The sequence below is a fragment of the Stegostoma tigrinum genome, chromosome 13 (genome assembly GCF_030684315.1).
Source record: "Stegostoma tigrinum isolate sSteTig4 chromosome 13, sSteTig4.hap1, whole genome shotgun sequence".
Lineage (NCBI taxonomy): Eukaryota > Metazoa > Chordata > Chondrichthyes > Orectolobiformes > Stegostomatidae > Stegostoma > Stegostoma tigrinum.
Genome location: NC_081366.1, coordinates 47,338,200 through 47,364,640, shown reverse-complemented (window position 1 = coordinate 47,364,640; position 26,441 = coordinate 47,338,200). Strand labels below are relative to the sequence as shown.

At 40.8% G+C, this 26,441-nt stretch overlaps 1 protein-coding gene across 1 annotated transcript in view; it reads left to right on the top strand.

Annotated features, from left to right (window-relative positions):
* Positions 1–6,866: 6,866 nt before the first annotated feature.
* The window catches only part of LOC125458112 (complexin-2), a 301,798-nt gene continuing 282,223 nt past the window's right edge, over positions 6,867–26,441 (top strand). Inside the window, exon 1 of the mRNA XM_048543010.2 lies at positions 6,867–6,997. The gene's annotated coding sequence lies outside the window, so the exon portion shown is untranslated. The remainder of the gene's footprint in view (positions 6,998–26,441) is intronic.

Here is a 26,441-nt window from a genome sequence, read left to right as displayed (position 1 = left end):
CTGCATGTGTTTTCTTTGGTACTAGGATGATGGTGGCCTTCTTGAAGCAGGTGGGGATTTTGGGTTGTAGGAGGGATAGGTTGAAGATGTCGGGGAATACCTCCACCAGTTGGTCCACACAGGATCTGAGTGCTCGGCTGGGGACTCTGTCTGGGCCCATCTCTTTCCTTGGGTTGACTCCGAGGAAGATCAATCTGACTTCTGAAGCGGTGACAGAGAGAAAAGGTGTATCAGGGCTGTCAGGGCAGGTGTCGCCACACTGGTGATAATCTGCTCAAACCGAGCAGAGAAAGCATTGAGCATGTCAGGGAGGGATGTGTCATTGTCTGCTATCTTACACTATTCATTTTGTATCCTGTAATGTTGTTTAGACCTTGCTATAAACAGCAGGAGTCTGTTTGGCAGTTCTGAGCCTCTAACTTGGTCTGGTACTGCCTCGTGGCCTCCTTGATGGCTTTGCGGAAGTCATATCTGGATTTCCTGTGTTGGCCTGGGTCACCCGACTTGAATGCTACACATCTGGTCTTCAGTAGGAAGGGTATTTCCTGGTTCATCCAAGGCTTACAGTTGGGGAGCACTCTGATTGACTTCTTTGGTACACAGTCCTCCATGCATTACCTAATGAAGCCCATGAAGGTGGTGGCCAGTTGTCTAGGTTTTCCGCTGAACACGGCCCAGTTCACCGAGTCCAAGCAGTCCCAGAGATCGTCTTCCGCTGACTCAGACGAGCTCTGTATTTCTTTTCATGAAGGATTCTCCTGTTCCAGCTTCTGCTTGTAAGCTGGAAGGGGGAACACGGTGCTGTGATCAGATTTTCCGAAGTGTAGGTGGAGAATTGAGCATCTTTGATGGCTGTGTAACAGTGGTCCAGAATGTGTTTGGTCCTCTGGTGGGGCAGGAGGTGTGTCAGCAGTATGTTGGCATCATCTGTTTGAGGTTGGCTTGGGTGAAGTTGCTGGCCACAATGAATAGGGCCTCAGGGAATTTTGTCACTAGAGTGTTTGTGGTGGTGAAAATCTCATATAGGGCATTCTTCACATCCACATGGGATGGTATGTAGACTGTTGTCAGGATGGCGGAGGTAAACTCTTGTGGTAGATAGTAGGGATGGCATTTTGCTGTACAGTATTCTAGGTCTGGGAGCAATGGCTTTCCAGAGTCACAATATCCGATCACCAGGAAGTGTTAATCATGGAAGCATACCACACCACCTTTCTCCTTGCTTGAGAACACCATGTGTTCAATGCGGTGTATGGAGAGGCTGTCAGCTTGTAGGGCACAGTGGGAATGGCAGGGGTGAGCCAAGTCTCTGTGAAGAAGAGCACACAACAGCCTCTTAGTCCCTATGACAGTTAAGTCTAGATCTGAGTTCATCTATTCTGTTTTTGGCATTTTGGACATTTGCCAGGAGAATGCTGGGGGCGGAGGCGACTCTTGAAATCACGTAGTTCCGACCTCACCTTCAGGCCAGCAATTTCTAAGGAAACTACACAGGATGCGAAGAATGAGTAGGTTTAAATTAGGAACTTTATTTATCCCAACACACGCTGGGATAGTAATAGTTCAAATGGCATAGAGTGGAAAGAGTTTGAACTGTTCAGGAAAATGTTTTGCATCAGTACTATCGTCAAGTGAAAGTGTGGGTAAATGTACCCTGACTAAACTTGACCAGTACCTAGTAACCCTGTTCAGGTTAGGCACATTACACAGTGGGATAAACAAAGGGGACAAGATATAGGGGAAGGTCCAACACAACTTTATTGAACAGTTTGATCAAGGAAAAACAATACTTCAGGCTATTATTATACTTTAATTAATCTCTATCAATCTCTTCACAGGACCTTTTCAGGCAACCAGTCTTAAATCTTGTAAGTAAGAAATCTCAAGTCTAGCGATCTACTTCTTATGAACACTTCCAAGCATTTGCTACACCAAAGGTCCCTACCACTGTATATGAACTGTATGTCTGAAAGGACTACTAATACCTGCTCAGTAAGGCTGGAACAGGCTCTTCCTTAGTCTTTGAGGGCTGGCTGATGTTTCTGGTTCCATAGTCATCAATTTAGGTATCCTGTCTAAGGCTAGTTTAGATCTTCAGGTTATCTCACCAAAGATACTATACAGCTCAGCTGGTAGTCAAAGGAGACACCATTGAAGAAGGTACAAGGGGTAAGGCAAGCTGGGGCTCCAGGTTGCCCCTTTTAGCTCCATCTTTGTGGCTTTCTCAAAGATTCTGTGCCTGTGTCCAGAATCAGGCAAGCACAGGAAGATCCAATAAGGTGACGATTTTCCATATTTGAAGGCCACAGAATATAGTTTTGAACTTTCAACTGTCAAGTGCTGTCCTTGTCAAGCTATGTCACAGGCTTTCTACTGAGCTGGATATCACCAAGTCTGTGTAGCATTTTTCTAACGAAAGCAGATCCCTGGGGGTGTAAACAGTGGTTTGTTCTGAAACAATGTGGCTATTTGCATCTGACCTGGCATGTCCAGGCTTGTCTGATTTCAACATGAAGTTGATTGTCCAAGGCCTGGCTGCATGAATACTGCTTGTCCAGCTCTGCAGTTTAAACAGGCCTTCCACATGTCGACTTTTTAAAATTGATGCTTGTGAAAAATGTTGATATTTCTATAACAATCCTGTAGGTCATGGGGTCATCTGACCACAGTATATTTCCAGTCCAGAGAGAAAGGACATGTTGCCAAACCTGATTCTTGGGAATGAAATGGACTGAGTGGATTAAGTGAAAACAGATCATTGTGGAAACAGTAATCATCGTTTTATAAAATCAAGATTGGCTATGGAAACAAAAAGACATCCTACGTAAAACTAATTAATGGGGGTAAGGACTTCAATGGCATAAAAACAGATCTGACCATGTTGAATTGTAATAAATATTGGCAAACTAAACTTAACTGAACAATGGACTACCTTTACAGAGGAAATGGGTTGGATTTGGGGACAGACATAAATTCACAGTTTGTTGAGATGGGGTGTTGATAAGAAGGAAGGAGACAGGTCGAGACAATAAAACCAGGACTCCTGAATAATGAGATGGACTGTAAAGTAATGGAGAAGATCAAAAAACAGTGTGCTAATGACAGGTATTAACTGGAAAATAAAATTAGCAATAAAGGCTAAATATGAAATTGTGATAGAAATGATGAGAGTGGGGAAGATTTTGGATTTAAAAGGGGGCTGACACATGATGACAGGTGAAGATAGTTGAAACTCATGAAAATTTAACATTGAGGAGAAGGGGCAATTAAATAAATTTACTATATTTAAAAGTTGATAACATTTCAGGGCCAGATGAGTCCACAACCAAGGATACTGATAGAAGTAAGGGCAAAAATTTTAGAAGCATTTACCTTTATTTTCCAAGCTTCTTAAATTCAAGGATCATGTCAAGATACTGGAGAACAGCAAATGTTACACCTAGACTTTAATGTACAGAATATGATATCAATATTTGCAGATGGCATGAAACATGGAAGTATTGTGAATTGCAAAAGATGTGGAATGTTTAATTTAACCTTGACACTGAGGCTGAAGTCAACTAGAATTATAGACTGGGATGACAGAGCTAATCTAAAAGGACCTTTCAGCTCTGACTCAGTATGTATTTCCACAAGTTTTGCATAATTTATTGAGTCATACTAAGTACAAAAGAGCAAAATATACTGGAAGTAGTAAAATCAGTCAGTCCAGTCCACAGTTGAAAACCAGCATGTGACTCTTGGTTTACTGGATACTTGTGTCTTACACAGTGTTCTGCTAACTGAAAACTTAGTTTCTCGTTGAGCAGTTTAGCTGCTTATTAACTCTTGGTAGCTATGACCTCTTGTATGGTCAGTGATACCCCTGAGGTTCTGAGGAAGGGTCACTGGAACTGAAACATTAACTCTGATTTCTCTTCACAGATGTTGCCAGAACTGCTGAGCTTTACCAGCAACTTCTGTTTTTGTTTCAGATTTACAGCATCCACAGTTCTTTTGGTTTTTACATGAACAGTCTTGGCTGGCCAAGATCATGATCAATCACTGATTAGTTTCCTCCAGGAGATGGTCATCTTACTGATTATCACTTTCTCATATTTTCTGACTGATTCCTTAAAATGTCAGTCATTTCGAAAGGCAGTACTACATTTTACAGGGGCCTTTCATTGTTCTATAGAGAGATAGTGGTCATATGCTTTATAAGTGAGACCGCAACGCATGATTACCTGGAATTAAGCCTTCCAACTGCGGGGAATTTGTACAGCCTAGATTGACTTCTAAGAAAACAGTATCTTTAGAAGACAAGAAAGATACATTTATGAAATGTAAATTACAAGAACTACAGATAAAGTTAATTATAAACTCCAACTTTAAATATGTAGGCATGTTATATATTTTAAAAAGAAAATGATTGTTTCTCCTTAATGCATTTTAAGTTAAAAGGCTAAGTCAGTTTAAAACATCGAGCTGTGCCTTGACTCAAAGCTGTTTCACAGCACACATTAGGCTCTTGAAGGGCATTAAACCTGTTAAGCAATACTTATTTTCATCGTATTGTTTTGACAATGAAACTACAAAATGGCCTCACATTTTTTCTCTTATAAAGACACAAAATATAACCCTGAGTCGTCTCCACAATTTCTCCAACTATAAACCAATGACTGGAGGTGACATGGCAAATACCACTTGATAGCAGAAATACAATGGACACCCACTCACATGGTGAGACTATAGTGTCTTACATGGAGCACAATTCAATGGAATATAATACTAAAATATTAATTGATTATTACACATAAGTACAACGAATTGCTAAAAATGTAATCCTATAACTGTGAAATGGATAGTGTTATACTCTAATAGGGAATAGACAGTTTGCAGGAATGGGTGGACAAATGACAGAGGAACATTTACTGTAGAGAACTGTGAATTGATTCATTTTGGTAGGAAGAATGGAAAGAGGCAACTTGAAATAAAGGGTATTATTCTAAATGGGTGAAGGAGCAGAAGGGCACAAAGTGCATGAATCATTTTTTGTGATACAGCAGGCTGCAACAGCAAGTATAAATGCCAAAACCAGACTTTGAGAAGAATGGAAAGTATTTAAGGGTGCAAAACAGTTCCAGAGATGAAGAACATCCATTACCTAAATAGGCTGGAAGGTTTAGGGATGCTATCAATGGATCGGAGAAGGTTGAAAGGCAGTTAAGTTAAAATATTTGGGATCACAAGAGGTTTATACTAGGTAGAAATTGTTCTGATTGGTGGAAAGCCCTTAAACCAAGAGAGACTGATGTAAAGTGACTGACAACAGAAGGAACGGTGAAAATCTTCACACACAGCAAGTAGCATCCACAATGCAATGTCTCAGTTTGGTGGAGGTAAATTCAATGTCGAGGGATTTCAAAAAGAGAACTGGATCATTGGCTAGGGAGAAAAGACAGGGTAATAGTTGAACTGTATTTGTCAGTACAAACATTACAGGCTGAATAGTCTCCTTCTGTGCAGTAACCATTTTACAATTCTATGAAATAGACCAGATCAGCAGGTCACATTATACAATGGAGAAATGTGAATCATCAAACCAAAACCAAGGAACAAATGAAATTATGTGTGCTCAGTGATAAATTTGATTTAACAAGTCAGCAAAACCAGTAACAAGATTTATAACTTCTACATGACCACCTCTTGTTTTATAACATAGTGTGTAAAGAATAACATTGGATCTAAATTAATAACGAAGTTTGATTGTTACAGTCAGTATTTGGTACTTCATCCTAGTCTCAGCTTTTTTTTGTTGTTTTGCAATTGTACTAAATTTCAATGTGGTTTATATTTGGGCAGTGATACTATGTATATATTACTTTTATGTTTGTAACTTTCTGCTTTAAGGAGCATTACCAGCTGTGGCTGTGATTTTCTATTTTAAAAGGGCGAGATATTAATCAGTCTTAATGTAAAATTGTCTAGAACATGTTATTTTGTTTAATTCAGTTTGGTATTGGAAATAAAGTTAGCAGTTTATGCATTAAAATGATTCACTATGCTGTTTGCTTGCATTTCAACATATTTGCGTATTAAAACAGATGTTTAACTCCGTACAAGGAAATCATTTAACAAATATATTCTATTGAAATACAATTAACAAAGCTTAATTTAATTCTTGGAACTCTGATACAATGTTGATCTGTCAAACTCGCAATTTGCATTTCTGAGAAGCGTGTAAATACTTGATTAAATAACTAGTAAAAGAGACAAGTAGGTAGATAAAATATTTTCTTCATGTTCTCTGCCCTTCGGGGTTGTGTCGCCACTTACAGCTTTTAATAATGTCTTAATGGCGAATGATTGAGGCATCCTGAATTTGTCAAATATGAAGTACATTTATTTGTATTTCAGAATTATTGGAGATGTGCTTAGCGTCTGGGGGTACAGTATTCTTTAACAATGTAAACTTCATGAAATATAGCTTTGATCGCAGAACCATTGCTGCATGCAACGACTTTTATGGTCACCCTTGTGGTTACTTTCTTTAAACTTCAGATAACGAAGGACATATATCACTCAGGAATTAAATATCCCCACTAGGTCTCTCTTTTATGTCTCACTTGTGTTTATTATTCCGAAAGCACACAGTTTGCAGTTAAATGGGTGAGTACATTTCCCCTATCTTTTAAACACTTTTGCTTTGTACGTGACGGGCGGGTCACCTGCGAATATAAAAAAAAACACACACATTTGATGACTCTACGATTTCGCTTCAAGTGAACAATCGCGGAGAGGGAGGGAGGTGAGTATACATCCGATAAATGCACAGATCTGTCAGTTTATCAAAGGCAGATGGCATAGCGAGCTATTTTTAGCAGTGTCTTTATTCCGGCAGCTGAAGTGGGACAGAGAAGGAACGGAGCGGACTGTTCTTCTCAGGGACAGAAGAGGCGGAAGGAGCTGGCTCTTTTTTCCCCCCCAGAACTAAGGTCCTCAGCAAGTTAACAAGGTTTGCATATTTTTGTCTCCAAGCTTTCTGTTTCGAGCAACAGCCTATTTGTGATATTCGGGTTGGGAGGGGGGGGCACATCAGTTCTATGTTCTCAATAGGGCCCAACCAACCCTGTTGCAGAGCGAGGAATTCCAGGCACGCATGGCACTACGAGCGCTAATAATAATTTCACGTTTTGAAAGGGCTTTATAGCATTCCGCCTACTCCATGATTTTGGAGGTTGATAATGCCCAAGCCCGCTGTGTTTATTTGGAATCTCGAAGAGACACACTCGTGTGCGCGAACAAGGCATTGCCATGCCATTGTGCCCATTACGTTTGCAACGCACTGGGTGTAAATAATCCGGGACATGCACACATCAAGCAGAAACTTGAATGCAGGCTACAGCAATTGAAGCCTGAGTAAACACAACTGGCAGGAGAGACCGTTTCTTCCGCCCGCACCCCCACACACCCAAATCTTCGAATAACGCTTACCACATCCAACACAATATTCAACATCACAGAACATCAACACTGACTCGCATCACAGCTTCCACTAACAGCGAAGGTGGTTTTGCTTCTCCCCAACCGCTCCCTGTAATCGCTTGTAGCTGTAACATGACGCGTGATCGTACAGTCACTCACATTCAAACAAAGGTTAACATTAGAACGTAGCGTACCGTTTTCTTACCTGATGCGAAGCAGCAGGACTTATTGTGCTCGTCGGGATTTATAATTGTAATATTGTTGGTGTTTATGCAGCTGTACAGAATGGCCAATCGGTGTTCACGGTTGCTTTGTAAATACATTAACAGTTAGCAATCCTGATAAATCAGGTCCAACGGAAAAGGTTAACGGCACTCTAAATACAGTCGCTCGAGCAGTTATAAATGATTCACATCTTGCAGACACTACACTCGTTTCTGTTAGAATATTGCCTACAATTTTCCAAACAGGGAAAAGAATGCTGACAGTGGAGAACAAGAGTTGCAAATACTAACCAGTGACTTGGAAATTCTTTGTATTAAAATAGTTGACGATTGCATTACTTCAACACTAAAGATCAATGTACGCTCCAAGACACGCCTGCGGGTTATTAATTTAGCTCCAATTACTGTGTTAATAGGTTTGGACAGATAAATGCAGTAGGACGGGTTGTCTGCTGATCGCCCACTTGACCTTTCGACATTAGCCTGTGAAAGTGGGTTGACATAGTCGACCAAACAATTAACTAAGCATTGAACTGCACACCTCCAAACCCAATGAAGAGTTCAGGCATTACCTTTGGCATTTATCTTTCTGTAAACTGCAGTTGTACTTGAACAAAAATAAACGCATCCCGATCTCTGAATATTGCCTGTTCTGCGTGCTCAGTGCCTTATAGCATAGTTTCATTATTGAGTTAAAAAGGCTTATCTCAATCGTATTAAATGCGATATTAGTTGTTTAGATGGTTTGGATGGTTTAACGCAAAGGATAAGCGAGATTTTTGTTTATATTATTTTCCTAAATGCAGATTGCGGGCAGATGCTGACATCGCAGTAATTAATTTTGTCTTTTATCAAAAACCAGAGTCATTCTTAATCGCCTTGTTTTTCATTTAGCGTGTTATGATGTACTGAACATTTTCACACTGGTCAGGAATGCATTGAATATATCTACATAAAGTTACATTATTAACGATATCATGTTCCTGCAATTTATGTTTATATATAATGCAAAGCATGATGGAATGTAATTTTTAATATACCTTTTATTTCAGAATTCCTTATTTTCTTGTTAAACCTAGAAATAAGATGACTGTTATGAATAATGTGAACATAATTTCTGTACTTTTATTTATAATCTGATATAAAACACTCACCAAAGGTTTTTCACCTTTCATATATAGCACACCACAAACATTGTCATATTACAATAATTAGTACCAAACACCTTGATACTTCAATATTATTGATGCAATCAATTGAATCTTAAAAAATAAATTTTCCTGGCCTTCGTCCCTAGAAAGCCTTCTTTTGCCAATGCAAAACACAGTTTATAGTCCATTTTGTTTCAGAGGTAGTGGGAACTGTAGACGTGGAGAATCCGAGATATCAAGGTGAAGAGGTGGATGAACACAGCAGTCCTCCCTCCCACCTATCCCCTCCTCCCATCACAAGCCCCAACCCCATCTCCTACTTAGCAACCTCATCTCACCCCCTTGGCCTGTCTATCCTCCCTGGACTGACCTATCCCCTCCCTACGTCCCCAACTACACTCACCTTTACTGGCTGCATCCCTGCATCCTTGACTGGTCTGTCTCCTCTCCACCTGTCTTCTCCCCTATCCATCTTCTATCTGCCTACCCCTCTCTCCCTATTTATTTCAGAACCCCTTTCCCCTCCCCCATTTCTGAAGAAGGGTCTAGGCCCGAAATGTAAGCTTTTCTGTTCTGACGTTGCTGCTTGGTCTGCTGTGTTCATCCAGCTCTACACCATGTTGTCTCTTATCGCCCATTTTGGCAGGTATCCATCTCTTTTATATGGCTTGTTGATCTGTGGGAGTTCCAAATGAGAAGTAGAATTGCACTAAGTGCTTGCCTATTAAAATAGGCAGCAGGGGCTGACTGCCTTAATTCCTTTCTTGTTGACCTTTGGGGGAGTGAACAGAGGAATCCTGAGTTGAGTGTTTTGGGCACATGGCCTGGAACTTAGAAGAGTGAGAGATGATTTCATTGAAACATCAAATTCTTGAGTTGATGCTGTAAAGTGTTTTGTTTCTTTGGTTGAGTCAAAACTAGAGGGCCTAATCTCAGGATAAAGTTTCATCATTTCGGAAAAAGTGAGGAGGAGGTATTTCATCATTTTTGGATTTTCTACCCCAGAGGGCTGTGGATTGGTAGCCATTAAATACAGGCAAGACAGAGAGAGAGGGGGAGAGAGATAGAGAGAGAGAGAGATGGAGAGAGATATGTGGATTCTATTGGAATCAATGAAATGGATAATGGTGGGAAGATAGAATTGACAACAGTCTTGATGGATGGTATGCTTAATATTGTTTCTATTTGCTTTCAAATGAAATAGATATAGTCATAGAGTCATTGAGTTGTAAAGTTTGGGAACAGATCCTTTGGTCCAACTCGTCCATGCCAACCAGATATCCTATATAAATCAGGCCCCATTTGCCAGCATTTGGCCCATATCCGTCCAAACTCTTCCTAGTCATGTACCTATTCAAATCCCTTTTAAATGTTGTAATTGTACCAGCGTCCACCACTTCCTCTGGCAGCTTATTCCCTGTACGCACCAGTCTCTGCATGGAAAAGTTTCCACCTAGGTCCCTTTTGATATCTTTCTGTTCTCACCTTAACTCTATGCCATCTAGTTTTGGACTCACCCACCATGGGGAAATGACCTTGACTATTTGACTGTTTGACTATCATGATTTTATAGATCTCTGTAAGGTCATCCCACAGCTTCAGATGCTCCAGAGGAAATAACCCTAGCCTATACAGCTTCCCCGTTGAGCTCAAACCCTCTAGCCGTGGCAGCATCCTCGTAAATGTTTCCTGAACCACTTCTAGTTTCACAACATCCTTCCTATTGGAGGGAGACCAGAACTGCATGTAGTACTCCAATAGTGGTCTAACCAATGCCCTGTACAGCCACACATGACCACCTAACTACTATACTTAATGCATTGACCCAGTAAAGGCAAGCATACCAAACAGAGATAGAAAGAACTGCAAATGCTGGAGTTAGAGATAAAACAGAATGGTGCTGGAAGAACATAGCAGGCCAGGAGGAACATCAGAATAGCACGAAAGTTGATGTTTCGGGTAGGTGTCCTTCTTCAGAAATGGGGAGGAGGAAGGGAGCTCAGAAATAAGTGGAGAGAGGAGGTTTGGGCCTTGGCAAGATAGATGGGATGGTAATAGGTGAGTGCAGGTAGGGAATGGTGGGGATTGGTCAGTGGAATGGGATTCGCTTTCTTCACTATCCTATTTACCTGCGACTCCACTTTTAAGAAACTATGAACCTGCATTCCAAGTTCTCTTTATTCAGCAGCACTTTCCAGGACCTTACCAATAAGTGATAAAATCCTACCCTGATTTTCCTTTCCAAAAAGCAGCACCTCACACTTATGCAAATTAAACTCCTTGTTAGCATTTGGTCCATATCACTCTGAAAACCTCATGTACCCATCCACATCCCTTTTAAATGTTCTAGTTGTATCCATCTCCACTGCTTCCTCTGGAAGCTCAGGCCATATACATTCTACCCTCTGCATGAAAAAGATGCCCCTTATGTCCCTTTTATATCCTTCTCCTCTCACCTTAAACCCATGACCTCTAACTTTGGACTCCCCTAAACCTGGGAAACAGACCTTAGCTATTCACTCTATCCTTGCCCCTAATGATTTGATAAACTCAATAAGGTCACCCCTCAGCCTCCAATGCTCCAGGGAAAATAGTCCCAGCCTATCCAGCCCCTCCCTATAGCTCAGACCCTCCAACCTTGACCACACCCTTGTAAATCTTTTCTGTATCCTTTCAAGTTTAACAGCATCTTTCGCATAGCAGGGAGACCAGAGTTGAACACAGTATTTCATAAGTAGCCTAACCAGTGTCCTGACCAATAAAGGCAAACATACCAAATGCCTTCTTCACTGTCCTGTCTAATTGTGACTTCACCTTCAAGGAACTATGAACATGCACCCCAAAATTTCTTTGTTCGGCACCACTCCCTACGACCCTACCATTAAGTGTAGAAGCCCTGCTCTGATTTGCCTTACCAAATGCAACATCTCACATTTATTTAAGTTAAAGTCCATCTGCCACTCCTCGGCCCATTGACCCATCTGATCAAGGTCCTATTCCATTTCTTCATTGTCCATTACACCAATTTTGGAATCATCTGCAAATGTACTAACCATTCCTCCTATATTCATATCCAAATTATTTACATAAATGACAAAAAACAGTGGACCCAGCACCAATCCTTGTAGCACACCACTGACCACAGGACTCTAGTCCAAAAAGCAAGCCTCTACCACCATTCTCTGTCTCCTACTTTCAAGCCAATTTTGCTTCCAAATGGCTAGCTGTCCCTGATTTCCATGTGATCTAATCTTGCCAACCAGTCTATCAAGCGGCACCTTGTGGAATGTCTTGCGGAAATCCATATAGACAGTGTCCAACACTCTGCCTTCTTCAACCCTCTTTGTCACTTCTTCACTCAATCAAGTTAGTGAGACACAATTTCCCATATAGAAAGCCATGAGTATGTTAGTCCTTGCCTTTCCAAATACATGTAGATCCCGTCCCTCAAGAGGTATTTGAGCAACTACCAAGACCACTACAATGGGAGGTCTTTTGAGGATCCCAACCTCAGCCTCACGATAATTTGATTGGTTCTTTCATGTAACTCAATTATCATTGCCCATAGCCTTTGAACTCAGCGACACTCCAACAACAGACAGAAGGCCATACTGCCAGCAGTTGGAGACATATCTAAAAGCCTGAATGACCCATAACTGTGATCAATGGTCTTCCATCTTTTGCTGAGTTGAGGCCATTTTATATCTTGATCTGAATGGCATAATAATGGAGAAATAAGTACCACCCAATGTGATGATGCCATGAGGACTTTGTTTAGAAAAATAAGATATTATGAAGGATAGAACTAAGACTGGGTCCTCTTGATAGTTTTAAAAGTGTTACAGAGACTTTTATTGACAGCACACACAACATGGTGATCAGTGTAGGGCCTGAAGATTTAGTTCAACAACACCAGTCCTCAAGAGATACAATGCTGATAACTAGAAAACTCCAAGGCAAATTGAGTTGATAGAGCTGCTTGCTGAGGGCAGTCAACCTCAGAATACCTCATTGCGGTGCTCAACATTGAAGAATATTTCAAAAGATGATGAAAGCATTTCAGATCTGATAAGAGACACAAATGAACAGCAAAATTCTGCAGCACCAGGGCAGAGGTAAAAGCTGCATTGTGAGGCAGTGGTGTTTAGGAGCAGTCCCAAGATGGAGTTTAGCACATGAATAAATAGACATTGCAAATTACTTGAATTGAAAGTAAAAATCCCTGGGCCAGTGGGGAAATGTTAAATGGTGCAGTGATTCAGGCTAAAAGAGTAAGAATAAAAAAAAAACACACCTTTCCACAGTGGTACATGGGTACCATGAGGCATGGTTAGAACAAAATGGAAATGATGGGGCCAGTGGAGAAATTTGCATAATCCAGAAACAGAGAGCAATCCTAGTCATTTAAAACAAACAAGCTTTGATCAATTTTAAAAAGTGAGCAAATCTGGACAAATAATTTTTTTTTGATCGACTCCATCACAGATGCAAACGGTGGGAAATTACCAGTACAACTGTGAAAGCTGGGAAATGCTCCACTAAAGCTGCAAAGAGCAGAAAACCCATCTAGAACATCAGCAAAACATGTGACAACTGTGGCTACTGCACAATGAACCGTCTTTAACAAAGATAAAATGACCACATTAAGAAGTGAATCGCATGGTATCATAAATAATCCAGCCAGGCATATTTAATTTTTCGAGATGAACCAACTCAAAATCAAAATTTGATGCCTCAGTGAAAATGATTCTTCAGGTATAGAATAGCTTCTAAAGTGGATATTCAGTCAGAAACCGAACAAGTAAATGCACTTGTGTACAATTGGAAGAATGCAGATGATGTCATTGCTTGTCAAAGGCTAAAAGAAGCAATATTCATAGAGGTACTGATGTTTTTGACAATTACTTGAATCTCAGAATGAATACAATTTGTGAACACTGCTATGGAGGGGAAACTGCACTTCATCAATCGCAGCATCCATCTGTACTCCCCTCTCATTTGCAGACTGATGACGCCAGTCCCATGCCTGGAGATGCTTCTTGCAGATATTTGCAGTCAAGTGATTTTGAGGGCTATGTCCGTCCATGTGCTGTGGTTATTTTGGAATTATGGATGTTTGCTCCAAATTTTAAAATTACAGGTCATTTTCAGAAAATTTACTGAAACAAATACAACCTTAAGAAAGCAAATGATTGAAGAACTGTCTGCACAGAGGTAAATGAGGTAACACAGTTTCCAGTAGAAAACCAAGTTTACCCGGGGGAAAGCGGTCAACCAAACTAAGGAATTTCACAAGCTAACATTTATATCAATGGGCACCTCACCAGTTTCAAATTAGGTACAGGAATAACTGTTGTAATATCATCAGGTAATCAGCCTTGGTTGAAAAAAACACAAAAGCAGATTTTCCTGAGATTAATTTCTTGAGAATAAGAAATTTGTTTCATATTATCAAAGAGATTGAGAGCTGTGATTGTGCTGGTTTGGCAAAGATGCTTTCTGTTGCATTTTTGCAACAATGAGAGTTCAGTTTCCAAGTGCCAACAGACACCAGGAAGAAATACAAGCAAAGAGACGACAACCAAACATTATGTTTCTCTCCTTGAGAAAGCTGAAACTCATCAACAAGTTGAAGTAAAATGTTGACTTACTTCAGCACAGATCTGCAGGTGGATTGAAAGTAAAATAAATCGTCCTACAAACTGAAGATGTGTTGCTTAACCAAATGGAAGACAGCACGAAGGAGAGATATGCAATATTTAAGGTTTTGTGATGCTGCAAAGTAAAAGGTGCCTGGTTTATTTGGGACAATGTCCTTGGTGAAAGAAGTTCAAAAGTGCTTCAGTTCAGAAGTAAACCAACCTTGGATCATCAAAAAAACAGCCCAATATCTCCTTTGATCACCCTCACTTTATCTTCCAATGGGTGTAACAAATTAGAGGAAACCTTCAAGACCATCAATAATGCCCTTACTGGCATAACATTCACAAAAGAGGAGGAAAACAACAACAAACTGCCATTCCTAGATGTCACAGTAGAGTGAACAGCCAATGGAGAACTCAAAACCAGCGTCTACAGGAAAACAACACATACGGACCAAATACTCAACTGCAGCAGCAACCATCCCAACACCCACAAATGAAGCTGCATTAGAACATTATTCCAATGAGCCACCACACACTGCAGCACAGAGGAACTACGCAGAGCAGAAGAAAATCTAGTATACAGCGTATTCAAAAAGAATGGATACCCTATGAACACAGTCCGCCGATTCCTCAGCAATAAACCCAAACAAACAGACAAAACGGGCTCAGAAACCATAACCACTCTCCCCTACATCAAAGACATTTCCGAAATGACTGCCAGACTACTCGGACCCCTTGGCAACAGGGTAGCCCACAAACCCACCAACACACTAAAACAGCAGCTAATGAACTTAAAAGACCCTATACAGACAACAAGCAAAACGAACGTCATCTACAAAATACCTTGCAAGAACTGTGACAAACACTACATTGGACAAACAGGCAGAAAGCTAGCCACCAGGATACATGAACATCAACTAGCCACAAAAAGACATGATCCACTATCACTCGTATCCTTACATACAGATGAGGAAGGACACCACTTTGACTGGGACAACACATCCATCCTAGGACAAGCCAAACAGAGACACGCATGAGAATTCCTAGAAGCATGGCATTCCAACCGGAACTCCATCAACAAACACATTGATCTGGAGCCAATCTACAATCTCCTGAGAAAAAGAACCGGAAATGACATCACCAATGCAGGAAATGACATCACCGACCCAAGGAAACCTAACCAGATAAATAGAAAGCGGGACATAACACCAGCGCTTCGTCGGAGGCTCACTGATGATGTTACCTAGAATGGTGATGAAACGTCTGAAAACTAACCTTCCAGCTCAGCGAGCAAACTCACATCCAGGTGTAACTCAGTGTTGTTGACTCTGTAGCCCAGGTTAATGACATGGGTTGCCTGGAACAGACATTTTTTCCCCTGCCATGATATATGCCTGTCTGGAAGAAACATCTAAGGACTCTGTCCAAGTTCTAAATGCTCATTATTGGTCTTCCCTGTTATTAGCACACCATCTAGATAAATTGCAACCCTGAATAGACTTTGCAAAATATTCTGCATCATCCAATGAAAACCTGCACAAACTGACAATACCCAAAAATGGCAGTCACATATATTGGTACAATCCTTTTGGGTATTAATTGTAGCATACTTCTGGGTATCATCTAATTGCATTTGCAGGTTTGCATGGCTCATGTCCAGCTTTGTGAAGGACAGACCTCTGGCAGTTTTGCGTATGAGTCCTGTGTGTGAGGGATTGGCTATTTATCTAACTGCAAAAGTGGTCTACTGTTTGTTTAAAATCCCCACAAAAATGAACTGACGTGTTGGGCTTCACAATCGATACAACCGGTGCTGCCCATTCAGCAAACTGGACTGGTTAGATGATTCCTTCACTTTTCAACCTTCTCATTTCTGGCGCTACTTTTGCCCACAAGGCAAATGGCACTGGATGGGCCTTACAGAGTCGTGGAATTGCTTCCTGATCAACATCAAGGTGGCCTTGGCTCCTTTGATTGTCCCGAGACCTTCATGAAAACATCCGGGTATTTAATTAGGACTTCACTCAGGCAGCCATTTTCTAATCAAAAAATGTTGAGCCATTCCAGGTGAATTTGTTCTCAACCAATTTCACCCGATCAAGCTTGGGCCTAAACCTTTTACAACAATCAGTGGTAACTCAACCCACTGCTTCTCATAAGAGACTGGGTCTAAAGTTGTACCCAAAGTTGTGGGCAGCACGGTGGGTCAGTGGTTAGCACTGCAGCCTCACAGCGCCAGGGATTCGAGTTCGATTCCAGCCTCGGGCGACTATCCGTGTGGAGTTTGCACATTCTCCCCATGTCTGCGTGAGTTTCCTCTGGGTGCTTCGGTTTCCTCCCACAGTCCAAAGATGTGTAGGCGAGGTGGATTGGCCATGCTAAATTGCCTGTAGTGTTCAGGGGTGTGTCAGTTATAGGGGGATGTGTCTGGGTGGGATGCTTCAAGGGGTGGTGTGGATTTGGTGGGCTGAAGGGCCTGATTTCACACTGTAGGTAACCTAGACTTAATCAAGGTTTCTTGGTATATGTTCTTGGTCAAGCCGAGATCTGGCACAAACTTAAGGGTTGGAATCTAGAGTGAATTTTGTGAAAGTCTGATTTTGCCAGTACTGAAATGATTGTGTGATTTTGACCTTCTTTAGAGCCAGGTGACTATTCAACCAGATGCTAATTTTGATTGGTGATGATTTGGATGTTGCTAAGAAATTTAACTGTTCCAAACCAGATTTGGATGGATGGACTTGACAAGGTGTGCACTCTCCTGGTTACTAGCCCATGAGTTCTCTTACCCTATGTAAGCAGAAGTCTTTTGCTGTCTTAAGTCCGCATGCCTAAAGAAACTACAATGGCTTGCCGGCCCAGACCCTGAAGAAAATTTTAACCATTAGTTGAGGCTTGGCTTTGTTTTGGGGCCTGACCTGTGGGCTGATCTATAGTATCAGGATATGTCCTGAGTCCACAAGTGGATCCACAAGCTGACAAGGAGAATTGCTCATTGCTTTTCATGTGCGCCAACTCAAAGGTGACTGTTGTGAGCAAATTTCTTTAGGAGCATGCTTTGCTTTCGCCACCACTGAAATAACTCCACAGAGACTGGTCTCCCATTCCCAAGTCACCCTTTATTTACACATGTTAAGTCCTTGACACTAATGCAGCTCTGAGTGAACAGGATGCCTGACATTCCTGTTCATGCCTGTCAGCCAGAGCTCCCTGATTGGATCAGATTAACAACTCCAATTAGGGAACTTGTATTCTATGAGGCCCACCTGACTGACCTTGTTACAATTTCTACAGCGTATAGTAGAACAGGGTAGACTTTGGGTACATTTGTATTGACTGTTTCTTCTTGATGCAAAATGTTTTCGTACATGGAAAGTTGTGGAAGTAATGCTATCTTCTCAAGTAGCTATTATTACACAATAAACATATACTGGCCAGCTTGACTTATAACATAAAAACATATAAAGTTGTATAATTTTCCTCCACCTCTCAATGTAATTCCTTACTGCATTTGCCTTTAAATTCTCTTAAAAGACTTGCTGGCAGTAACATGGATTTGTTCATGCATTGTAGATTTACCAAAATAGACTCCATGGATTAAATTGCAAGGGGAGATTGTTGAAATTAGGGTGCCATTTCCTAGAATTTAGAAGGTGTTGTGGTCACTTGATCTAAGTCTGTAAAGTATTAAAATGAACAGACAAAATAAGATAGAAGACATAGTTTATAAATTTTAAAAAATGGCCCTTGCAGGAATGAAATTAAAATATAGTTCTATGTATTATTTGTGGTTTAAGTTTTTCATTGTCATTTGCAAATGGTATTTGGTGCGGTATTCATTCTTAATTTGATATCTGAGATTGATAGATTTTTGATAATCAAGGTTATTGAGGGGTGTAGGGTAAAGGTGGATTATGTGGGGTTAGGTCACAGGTTAGATCGAGTGTCATTGCATGCAGAACGCTCTAAAGGGACTACAGCATCCTGCCCTTTTTCTGTTCCCATAACTCTAGATCTCCCTCCTATAATATTGCAACACTTTTAATTATTGAATATGTGCTGACTCATTACAATCACACTCATCACGAGCTAGCTATGAACATGCAATAACATTGGGCATGAAAATTCCAGGCAGTTCACCAGAGCTATCCCATGCTATCCACGTGCAATTGAACATAATACTCCAGTATCAACCACCAGACATAAGACCAACTGAAATAAGCAAAGCAAAGCAAAATACCCTGGGCCAATTCAAGGGGAAATGTTGGAGAATTTTCTCCCTGACCTTCAAGGGCAATCAAGTTTAATCTCCAAAAATCCTGCTGATCCTGACATGTGTCACGCAAAATCCCACTGTTTCAGTACTGAATTCAGCCACAGTGGGAAAATGATCAATCCTCATTTGAACACGTAGAGTGAAGCTGAATTCACTGAATCAGCCAGAAACCTGTTTCACAAATCAAATAACCTCCAGAAAAAGAGAATGTACTGTTATCTAGAACAAAATCAACATATTGGAAATACTCAGCTGGCCAGGCAGCATCTGTGCAGAGAAACAGAAGCAGTGTTTCATGTTGACCTTTCAGCTTCACCACCACCATTTTCGGTTCATATTTCAGATTTCTCGTGTCTGACATGTTTTATTACTGACATCAAAATTTATCCTACTCTCATGTTGTTTATACAAGTCTCCTAGTTCTGAACAATCTCATTTAAATCGTCCATTAACATGGTTTGCCCAATACCCAAATTATTTTAAGGATCTCAATCAAACTTGCTCAAATCAGAAGAACCATCTCTCTAGGCCTATAATATTCCTTTAATTATAAAATGTCACTTCCCTCAAATATCTATCTTTTAAAGAAAACAGGTTGGTTATGTTTTCTTTATATTCTTTTGAATGGCCTATCCTCCAGAACATTGAAGATATTTTCAATTATTTGCCTAGAACAGACATTACAAAGTTTTTATTTGTCAATGGAATGAGTTTCACTGACCAGGCTGATTACTAATTTCCCTCGAGGTTGGTGGTAGAAAACCTCCTTGATCCACTAAAGTCCGTTTGGTGTAGGTTTACCAACAGTACTGCTCAGGAAGGAATTCCAGGTGGTTGGCTCGGAGACAATGAAGAATGGTGCTATAATTCTGAGTGGGCCAAGGAGAAATTGTGGGCCCTAGTGCTGTACGTGGCCTGACTTAAGCATGTTAAAATAGAGCTCAGTCAGCACAGCCGTGCCAACAGGTGATTACACCTGACAAATCTGTTAGAATTCTTTGAAAACGTAATGAACAATTTAGACAAAGTAGAGTTTGTGGACATGACATATATGAATTTCCAGAAGGCCTTTGACATGGTGCCACATAGAAGGCTACTAAATAAGCTAACAGCCCTTGATATTAGGAGCTTGGGTACTGGCATGGTTACATGATTGGCTGACTGGCAGAAGACAGAGAGTAGGAATAAAATGGTTTTTTTCAAGATGGCAGCTGGTGACTAGTGGAGAACCACAGGGGTCAGTGTTGGAATCACAACTGTTCATGTTATATACTAATAATCTTGATGAAGGTACTGAGGGCATTGCTGCTAACTTTACAAATGACATACAGGTAGGTGGAGGCACAGGCAATGTTGAGAGGGCAGTGAGGCTGTAGAAGGACTTGACAGGCCAGGAGAGCGGTAAAAGAAGTGGTAGATAGAATACAATGTTGGAAGGTGTGAGGATTTGCACTTTGCTTGGGGGAAAATGGTATAGACAATTTTCTAAATGTGAAATGCTTTGGAAATCGGAAGAAAAGGGGCCTTACGAGGCCTAATTCTGGATTCTCTTAAGATTAACATGGAGGTTCAGCTGGCAGTTAGGAAGGCAAGTGCCACTATACGACAGAGATGGAGGAACTGAGAGAATGGGATGGAATCTTTACAGGAAGCAGGGTGCAAGGATGTTTAGTCCAGGTAGCTGTGGGAGTCAGTGGGCTTATAGTGGATATTAGTGACCAGTATATCCCCAGAAATAGAAGCAGAAATGTCGAGGAAAGTTAGGGAGGAGTTAGAGATCAACCAGAATGCAAAGTTAGCATTCATTTCAAGACGGCTGGGATACAAGAGCAGAGATGTACTGCTGAGGCTGTATAAGGCTCTGGTCAGACCACATTTGGAATATTGTGAATAGTTTTGGGCCCTGTATCTAAAGAAACTGGCATTGGAGAGGATCTCGACGAGGTTTACAAGAATGATCCCAGTGCTGAAGGGCTTGTCATATAGGATGTAGTTGAGGACTGTGGATCTGTACACGATGGAGTTTAATAGGATGAAGGGAATTTGTTTGAAACATACAAAATACTGAAAGACCTGGATAGAGTGGATGTAGAGAAGAGGTTTCCACTAATAGAAGAGATGGATCCGACTGACGCAGCATTAGAGTGAAGGGTCAACCCTTTAGAATTAAGATGAAGAGGAATTTCTTCAGCCAGAGGATAGTTCATTGGTAGAACTCTTTGCTGCAATGGGCTGTTGAGTCCATGTCATTGAGTGTATTTACGATAGAGATAGCTAATTCTTGATTGACCAGGAGATGAAGGGCTACGGGAAGAAGGCAAGAGAATGGGGTTGAGAAACATATCGGCCATGGTTGAATGGTGGAGCAGACTCAGTGAGCCAAATGACCTGATTCTGCCATACCTTATTGTCTTATCTGGCTGTGATTTAAACCCCTGTCCTAGGGTCTTGGTCCCAATTCAGGCTGTTATTAATCATTTACGAAAACTTACAGGTGATGATCTTCCCATGTGTCTACTGCCCTTGTTCTGAAAGTGTTAGAGGTAGTGCATTTGAAATATGCTGTCATTGAACTATAATGTTTTGGTATGCACCATTTAAATAAAATCTAGTTATGTTTGTCATTTTCTAATCCTCAGGAATTCTAAAATTTAGTGAATTTATTATTTACTTAAGTTTGGGCATATTTCCCCTTTAGATTTATTCTGAATATTCTTGGAATTATGCTTTACTGTTTGCAGTGTTTTCATGTTGTAATCCTTTACAATACTTTGTTTGATGTTGTCTGTTATTTAAAGAATGGAAAGTATTTTCAGGTTACAGAAAAAAGTGCTGTGTTGGTCAACTCGTATCATACTTCTTAATGCCAAACAAAACCTCATCTATATAGTTGTTACACTATAACCTATCTCCTAAAACAGAGCAGAATCTGTGTGTAAAATACTCAGCTTGAACCAAAACTTGTTACAATGGTCACATCGATTTCAATAATGACAACTATTACAGGACTTGAAAATTCAGGACGAAATGTGCTAGGAAAGAAACAATAATTATGAATAGTGAAACTAAGGAATTTGTAGCCTCCTGATTTGAACCATTGTAAGATTTCATATTAACGCGCATTTAAGATTTTTTAAAAAAACTATACCTGAGAAGTATTTAATACTAATTCCATAGTTAAAAATAATAAATAACAGTCCACTGATCACTAGAGCAAAATAAGTATACTTGTCGATTTTTGCAGCCTTTGATTTTGTTGCTGTGGTAATGAGCAGTTGCCTTGGTAACACATTTCTACACCTCAATTTCTCAGTATAAAAAGAATTGTTTGATACAGTGAGGTAGATCAACACCTGGTTATCACACTAGAGTATAAGAACATGAATGCACAATAAATATTTTAAGCAAAAGTACACATTGGCAACAAAATCTGAAAAATGCATAGCTTGACCTTATAAGGATCAAACTGATATTAGCAGGAGATTAAGAAAGAGGCATATCTATAAACCATTTCTGCACCTTCCCACAGGATTATATGGTTGCCCTCCCACCCCTAGGATTTCCCACCCCCCTCCTTGCCTACATCGTGGATGATAATTAAATTCTTGCATTAAATTCTGCTCAATATTTTGTTAAAACAATTCAGTGTTTTTTTTATAGTTTTAAATGTATCAGGTAAATCATTGGCCCTGTTGAATAGACTTATAAATCACCTCATTTGTATTTCACGAACATGACGGTACATTAAATCTAGTTGAACACAAAGCAGATTGTCAGTACACCTACTTGCAACTATTGCACTGAAATGTGACAGGCAATACTCAGAACTGTGTCACATTATGTAGATTAAAATAGAATGAACTGAATAATGCGCAGTAACTGAAATGATTACTGTGAAGATTCAAATGTTACTTCTAGATATGCTGAAATGGCTTAGGGTGTAAATATCAAGTGCTAGACTTAATTGAATGCTTGAGAAAGATATTACATAGTATGTTAAGTAGGATTCTGGTGAACAAGTTGCAAGGCTTCCTTCAAGGACTTATGACCATTCAAGGTGATAAGTCAAAATGCCAAAATGCAGATTTTCAGATCTGCTAGCCTTATATCTTCAAGGAAAATTATTGCATTGTCTGATGCACTCGGATTTTCTTTTCATAACCTGGCCTCCTGTTGAATTAGCTATGTGATAATTACACTGGAATTAGAGAGGAGTTTGTGGACAGTTTGCTATTGGTAGATATAGCAAGATGTCCAGCCGTATTTATTTAATTTGAAATAAAAATAAAGATATTCATTTGGCTAGCACCTTTTCAAAACCTCAAGATGTCCCAAAGTGCTTTGTTGCCAACTGTGTAAATTTTAACAAACAGAAACAAAATTGTTGGAGGAACTCGGCAGTGAAGCTAACAGAGTTAATGTTTCAAGTCCAGTAATCCAGCTTCAGAAGGGTTCTGAAGAAATACTGCCAGACCTGTTGGGTTTCTCCAGCACTTTCTGTTTATGTTTGTTTCAGATTTCCAGCATCCACTGCTCTTTGTTTGATTTGTATGTATTTTTTTTTAAATTGTAGTCACTTTTGTAATAGAGAACAAGTGGGGAGAAATGCAAAATAGATTAGATTCCCTGCAGTGTGGAAACAAGCCCTTTGGCCCAACAAGTCCACACCACCTCTTGATATATCCCACCCAGACCCATCCCCCTATAACCCACACACTTCTGAATACTATGGACAATTTAGCATGGCCAATCCACCTATCCTGCATATTTTTGGACTGTGCGAGGAAACTGGAGCACCCGGAGGAAACCCATGCAGACACAGGGAGAATGTGCAAACTCCACACAGACAGTTGCCTGGGGCTGGAATTGAACCTGGGTCCCTAGTGCTGTAACGTGCAGTGCTAACCACTGAGCCACCGTGCCACCCTAAAATACACAGTCCTCATGAAAATTTGCAGTAATCGCTTTCAACAATGTAAAATCCACTTTCATTCTAAACTTTGAGTTTGCATTGACAGTGCAATTTTATCGTTCACCTAAAGTACATGTACATAAGGAAAACAAATTGCAGGATTATTGCCTTGGATTTGGCACCAGGTGTGTTGTGTTTATTTTTCTGCAATCTAATGCCTGTTTTTGTGTGAGGTTATACATCCTTGAAATAATGTTGGCTGAGCTCCAAAAAACATAGCAAAGTGGGTAGTATATCACCATAGGTAAGATAGTTCTTTGCATGCTACATGACCTATTTAAAACATATTGGGCTGAAATTACATTTATTTTGGCAGTGTCTGAGTTTCATGGAGTTGTTTGGAGGGATTTCTACCCTTTGGCCTTGTGTGATTTCTTGCTATGTTTTACCAAATTATTAACGAAATTCCCTACCCATGATGCCCTTGCATCCGATTTTTGGGTCCATCCTACCATGTGCCATTCCCAGAGTGGATATCCCAGAATTCCCCAGCATCGCTTTCACCCTCACCATCTTCAAATTTAGAGAAGTGAAGGGAGGATATCTTATAGAAACATATAATATTGTGAAGGGAATATATAAAATAAAAACAGGGAGATTGTTTCTACTGATGGGTGAAACTAGAACTAGGGGACGCAGCTTCAAAATAAGGAGGAGCAGATTTAACACTGAGTTGAGGAAGAATTTCTTCACTCAAAGGGTTGTAAATCTGGGGAGTTCCTTGCTCAGTGAAACAGTTGAGGCTTCCTCATTGAATGTTTTTAAGGCAAAGATAGATTTTTGAACAGTAAAGGAATTAAGGGGTATGGTGAATGGATGGTTAAATGAAGTTGAAACCTTGAAAAGATCAGGTATGATCTTCCTGAATAGTGGAGCAGGCTCAATGGGCCAGATGGCCTAATTCTGCTCCTATTTCATATGTTCTTTAAAGCCTGTTGTATACCTGGACAAACACCTGCACCACGCTGGAGCATGATTCCTGACATTTGTTGCTGACATGGCAGACAGGGAGAATGGGACCTAGCCCCCAGTGTGGGCCGGGACTGGAGGCCCTGCTGGACAGCGTGGTACAGATGTGGGACTTCCTCCTCTCCCAAGACCAGCACTGGAGGCCACTACACTAGACCATGCCAGCCTAGGCAGATGTTGTGACCCAGGTTAAAGTGGTCTCACTTGTCTGGACAGCACTATTGGAAGAACATCAATGATCTACTCCACTCTTTTATTGTCGGTGTCATCATCGTCTCTCTAATACCACACATTTTCTGTATCTCTGCTACTGCACCCACCTCCCACCAAGGCATATGCCCTACCACTCTCACTATTGCCTGCAACATTCTCTCTCACTCTTCCTGCAACCTGCAACATTCTTCCACACTGTCCACCACTCCACCGACTTTTGTGTCATTTGCAAACTTACTAACCCATCCACCTATGCCTGCGTCCAAGTCATTTATAAAAATGACAAACAGCAGTGGTCCCAAAACAGATCCTTGAGGCACACCACTAGTAACCAGACTCCAGGCTGAATATTTTCCATCAGCCACCACTCATTGCCTTCTTACAGAAATCCAGCTTCTAATCTAAACTGTTAAATCTCCCTCAATCCCGTGCCTCTGTATTTTCTCCAATAACCTACCATGTGGAACCTTATCAAAGGCTTTACTGAAGTCCATGTACACCATGTCAACTGTCCTACCCTCATCCACATGCTTGGTCACCTTGTCAAAAAACTCAGTGAGGTTTGTGAGACACAACCTGCCCTTGATGAATCCATGTTGACCATCTCCAATCAAATTGTTGTTTGCTAGATGATTATAAATCCTATCTCTTATAATCCTTTCCAAAACTTTTCCTACAACACATGTAAGGCTCACTGGTCTGTAATTACCTGGGTCATCCCAACATTTGCAATCCTCCAATCCTCTGGTACTAATCTTGTAGACAATGAGGACTCAAAGATCAAGGCCAAAGGCTCCGCCACCTCCTCCCTAGCTTCCCAGAGAAACCTCAGAAAAATCCCATCTGGCCCAGGGGATTTATCTACCTTCACACCTTCTGGAATTGAGAACACCTCCTCCTTACTAACCTCAATCCTTTCAATTCTAGAAGCCTGTAACTCAGTCTTCTCCTCTACAATATTCTCCTTTTCCTGAGTGAAAACAGATGAGAAATATTTGTTTAGGACCTCGGCGATCTCCACAGGGTCCACACACAACTTCCCATTTCTGTGTTTGGCTGGCCCTATTCCTGCCCTAGTCATCGTTTTATTCCTCACATACCCGTAGAAAGCTTTAGGGTTCTCCTTTATTCTACCTGCTAATGTTTGCTCATGTCCCCTCCTTGCTCTTCTTAACTCTCTCTTTAAGTCCTTCCGAGCTAATCTGTAGCTCTCCATTGCCTCATCTGAACTATCTCGGCTCACCGTCACATAGGCCTCCCTCTTCCGCCTAACAAGAGATACAATTTCTTTAGCAAACCACGGTTCCCTTACCTTATCACATATTCCCTGCCTGACAGGGACATACCTATCAAGGACACGCATTATCTGTTCCTTAAGCCAGCTCCACATTTCGATTGTCCCCGTCCCCTGCATTTTGCTACCCCATTCTATGCCTCCTAAGTCTTGCCTAATCGCATTATAATTGTCCTTCCCCCATTTATATCTCTTGCCCTCTGGGTTCCTATCCTTTTCCATCGCTAAAC